The sequence below is a fragment of the Nestor notabilis genome, unplaced genomic scaffold, assembly GCF_000696875.1.
Source record: "Nestor notabilis isolate BGI_N333 unplaced genomic scaffold, ASM69687v1 scaffold23194, whole genome shotgun sequence".
NCBI classification, from domain to species: Eukaryota; Metazoa; Chordata; class Aves; order Psittaciformes; family Psittacidae; genus Nestor; species Nestor notabilis.
Window position 1 is genome coordinate 71,552 of NW_009926404.1, and position 5,371 is coordinate 76,922.

Here is a 5,371-nt window from a genome sequence, read left to right on the forward strand (position 1 = left end):
CTGAAGTTAAAGAGAAAAAGAAGTTGTCTGTGACTTAAAAAGCCACAGCAGAATATATACAGTATTGTGTCAATTTATTAGTGAAACCAGTGGGAGCAACATTCAAAACATTTCCCACCAAAATTTTAGGCTACAATAGACAAGCAATGCTTTGGGACCCAACCGGACAATGCAGTTGTGTTGACTCTCTCAACATTTAATCTGCAGTTCTTGTCTCCACCAAAAAAAGTCATCCTTTCAACCTATCAACACAGGCAAGTTTGCCTAATATACACGCAGCTCTCAGCTTTGAAATAATACATTCCTCAAAGTAAGCTATGTACCCTGTGAAAGTCTCTCTCCCCATTTAGTATCATTATATCTAACCTACTAATTCTGTTGACATTGAAGATTTTTCAGTCTCAGCTTTTATAGGGCTTTAGCATAATGAATAGTACAAAACCCATTAAAAAGCAGCTTCACAAAACAGAAGTTATAGAAAGTACATACCACGATTCACTTCACCTATAGAAGACAATCAGAGAAAGCTGGAAACTGACAAGTTTCTGAAGAGTAAAGAGCAATCAATGCTGTTTGCAGTAAGAGCATCACTACAGCCAACAAACACATCTGCTTTCATCAGAATTAAACACTCTGTATTAGCAATAGAGTCATATTCCTCATATACAGTAATGCTGTTAAATAAAACTTCTGATTAGTGAGTTGTGTTCAAAGTCTTTTTCTTTGAATTTTTGTTCATGATAAAATTAACTGCAGCTCCATGAAACTTTCTTTGAAAATTAGTTTCTAAACTGATGAAAGACTTCTCACATCACCTCACTTGTTGATTCAGGTTCTAAGCTACATGCATCTTACTTGTTTCTTTTGCACTGATCACAATCATAACTTAATATATTTTGTAACAGAATCATCTCATCTGTATTGCACTATTATTTACTCTTTGTACCTTCACATTTTTTGAAGTAAAATTGCTTTTTTTTCCTCCTGTTCCTCATTTCTGTGAGAGCCTGCTTTATGTAAAGAGACCTCTGTTAATTCCTCTTGATTTCCAGCTCATATGTGGGGAATCAAAAAGTACCAGGAAAATAATCAATTCAAAACCTGAATTTAGACCCAGTATTTTTGTGCCACAAAAGGTTATAGAATAGACTTGGTCTATGTAAATATTGGATATGAGAAGTGTTACTGCGGCACCCAACTGTTCTTTCAGAGCATGTGCCACATTACACTCCACTCGCTACCTGGCAGAAGCTACAATGAACTGAAAAAGGAAATACTTACAAACGGTGAAAAAGTTTAAGACATTTGTCTATACCTTGTAGACACTATCCCAAAAATATCAACTAGAAATAAGAAAAAAGACACCCATATAGGTTCCTTTCCACTAGGAAGAAACGACAGAAGATGCTACAAACAGGCATGAAGGCCAGGTTGGACGGTGCTTGGAGCAACCTGGTCTGGTGGGGGGTGTCCCTGTCCATGGAACGGGGTTAGAACTAGATGGTCTTTGGGTTGGACAATCCCTTCCAACCTAAACCATTCTGTGGTTCCATGAAAGCAGGACAGGTTAGGATACTGTCCAAAAAAAGCACTACAAGCCTGCTGAACCATCTTAGCCACTTCTAATGCCAGCTCCCCAAACTGAAGCCCAGAGGAAGCTTGTATTCTTTAACTAGTTACAGAGGAAGATAATGTGAAATACCCACCTATAGGAAGCAGACACTCTTAAAACAGTCAGTCTACTTCCACAGAGAAAAGGAAAATCACATCCAGAGGTAGGACAGAAAATTTCCTAAATGGGTGGACTGCTGCCTAAGGATGACTCAGAAGAAGCAACCAGATGCTTCATGCCTTGATGTCAGTCAAAAGGGCAGCATGAACAGAGGGCAACCCAACAGAAGAGGGAGCGCTGCGACCAGCAGAGAAGCACTGTCTCAGCGCAGGACTTCTACACCATTAACCCAAGCTCCTCACACACGCTGGCACATGAAGTACTAGCTCGTGTGTTTGTGAAGAGGAACTTTAAAACAGAAAGAACATGGAAACAATAACAATGTTTAAACCACACACATAAGAGTCTAAGTGCAACACAGAAGGCATGCAAAGTACCTCACCATATCAGTGACCTGTAGTTGTCAAGTTCCGCAGCACTTGCTTTCACACAACACATAAGAGAAGTACTTTGTATATTTACGAAAAGTATCCTTCAAGCCTTACTTTTCCACAATTTAAAGACAAAAATGCATTTGGTATAGCTTAAAAACATGTGCCATGGTTAATGAACTAGTTAAATTAACAGACAAGGCATTGTCAGCAAAAAAAAAACACCAATGGAAGACAAATTTAGCCAGCTTTAAACCTGCTTTTGGTAATACTTACACAAAGTGGTAATGACTAATCTCCACTGTGGAAGAGAGAAAGAAAAAAACCAAAAAAGTCATCCAACTCCTGAACCCTGCAATTTACTTATAAAGAGCATAATGTGCATTCTTAAATGCCACCAGGCCATTAAAAAAGCTCCAGCAAATAGCACAAGGCAAATATAAGTATCTTCATTAATTTTCTCAGATAAAAACACCCTTTTCTTATAAAAGAGCCTTCTGGGTACTAGTACATTCCAAAGGAAAAGAGAAGCCAATGCAATTTAAAACTCCTTCCTAGACCATCTTTAAATAAATACCACTTAAATAACACTTTGGTATATTCACTCATAAAGAATGAAATATCACTGTTTTCACATTTAAACATGTACGTGTTTCCACCTAAAACCAGGTAAGAGCCATGGGCAATTAAAGAGTCAATGTGTTACGAACAAAGTATTTCAAGTTAAAAGTGCCACTGATAAAGAAACGTTAGCTGATTTACCACCAGCTATTAATTTCTCTTAGAAACAGTGATGCATCTTTTCCTGCTTTCCAGAAGGAAGCTGCTAGGAAACACCTGGTCTATAATGCAGCCACTGTTGTACAGCAACAGAGGACGACCAGTTTATTTGATAGCATGAGCCTAAGGTTCAGCAATGCAAAAGGTCTTCTGGGCAGTACTGGCATAAAGGGTTCCTGCACACAAGCTGCTCCTTGCCGACCCTTCCTCTCTGGGCTGGGCTGGGAGCTCTATCATAGCTAGCACACAGCTACGCAAGTGAGGGCGGTGAAAGCAGGTCAGAAAAACCTCACTTTAGAGAAACCCCCATCCTACCAGACAAAACTTGAGGACAGGCATTGCATGTCAAGCTCATTTGCTTCCTCAGGACTGGCAGTAACAGTGATAAAGGAATCACGATGTCTACATCTACTCGGAGATCATTGGAATGATGTACAGGAATCATTTCTGTACACCTCAGCAGCCTTCGGTCATTTTCCTACTCACCCAGTGAAATCTGATTTCCCAATGCAGATCCGAGACAGGCACTTTCCCTGCCAGCTTTGCTCATGGCAGAGAATCTCCCACTGCACCTGAAGCCCCTCCTGGCAGGGTTGCCCAGAAGGAGGAAAAATCAGTTTTCCAGAAGAGCTACTGTTGAAGTTATTTTGGGCTACAGCAGAAAAGAGCTTTAAGAAACTGATTCTGTTCTTTTTCTGCCACTGATAACTTTTTATCTTGGGAAGCAAGATACTAATTTACTGGGGGGTTGGACTAGATGATCTTTAAGGGTCCCTTCCAACCCAAACTATTCTATGATTCACTTGTCTCATTCAAGCGAACTTTGGGCCCCTGGCAGGCAAGCTGAAACATAAACGAATAGCAACATTTTGAAGAAGTAGCATCTTCTGTTAGACTTCTTGATATCATTTGAAAAAAGCAGATCAAGTTTACTCTCCTGCTGGATGGAACTCCGAGACCAAATTTTTGAAACTATGAGCTCCAGTAAGAAAAGTCTTATCTCAGTCATGTCATCCCCCCCAGTTTGTTACCTAAAGCATCCAACTGAAAGCATTCTTTCTTCCTAGAGGACAAAATTTTCCCAGAAAAGCAAACAGAAACAGTCTTCATTCTACACCAAAGCAGACAGTCAGAAATTCTCAATACCCAGTGTTAGCCAGCTATGCCACAGAAATGCATAAATGAGACTTCACAGGAAAGCAGGAAGGCTTAGAAGAGGAAGCAAGGTGCATGTTAACACTTGAACCAAAGCGTCCACTGGGATGGACCACATGCGATAAGCTATCCTGTGCTATGTAGGCTACACGAGCACAGTACTGAAAGACCAAGAAAAATGGAAGTTATCTTCCCATGCTTGTGAAATGACTTCGTCAGGCACAAAAATCACCTTCCTTCCAAATTTAAACCCCTCTTTTCAACACTATTTCTGAAAGAAAACCAACAAACCTGCCTAATAATAATAGGAGGATGGCAAAATGAAGAACATCCTGTCCTTACAAGAACAGGAACTACATGTCACCAAAATTCAAAGTGACATTCCATCAATCATCTGCCTTACTTGTTTTCTGGCTTGTCTACTTTTGGGTGTGAGTGCTAAAGCATCCAAGAACATGCAGGTCTTCCCGAAACTTTAAAATCATGGTTTACAAGGACAAATACCTTGAGAAAAAGTGCTTCTCAAGCAGTATCTGAATTGCAGTTATGATCTCAAAGCCACACTCTGCACTGTTAACAGAGGTCTGGGCAAACTATAGGAAAATGTAAGGGAACAGGAAAGCTGATATCCCATTCTCCATCCACTGGCCAAAACAGGGAGCTCTGGCAGTTGCTCCAACTTGCAGCAGCTATAGTACACAGTGCTCTCATGCAGGAGTAATGCATAAGGCGTAAATGAGGGTTATCTTGCTGCCCTGCTCTAACAGTGCACATCTATCCACCATCAGAAGTGACAGGGGAACGGAGAAGACAGGAATGCAACATGAATTCTTTTCCTTAGGAATTAAATTGGTCTCCTTGACTTTTTGAAATATATTCACACAAATTTGACTGGGAAGAAAACAAAATAAAACAAAGCAAAAAACTCCAAACAAGACCAATGTCAGTGACCTAGAACACGAGGTCTATCTTTGTTTCAACATGTTTTATCTATGGTAACAAAGCAAAGAGGTTTAGGTTGGTTTATTTTCTTCTTCCTCAAATGTCTGTTTCCTGACAGGTAGTTACTTAGCTGTGTGCCTGCTCAACAAATCAAGCTCCAATTCTAATCAGTACATAAATTCTTAGTGCAATACACACAAACAGAACAGACCACTGCAACAGAAGCTTTTTAATGTATTCTGTAGAAAATACTGTGTACATCTAAACAAGAAAAAAAAAAAAAAAGAAAAACCAGTTAAACATTTCAGAATAGCTTAAGTAACTATTCCTCTTGAAAAAACACAACATAACCAGCAGCAGAGCCCCAAAAGAGTGGGAGGCGTCAGGGAAG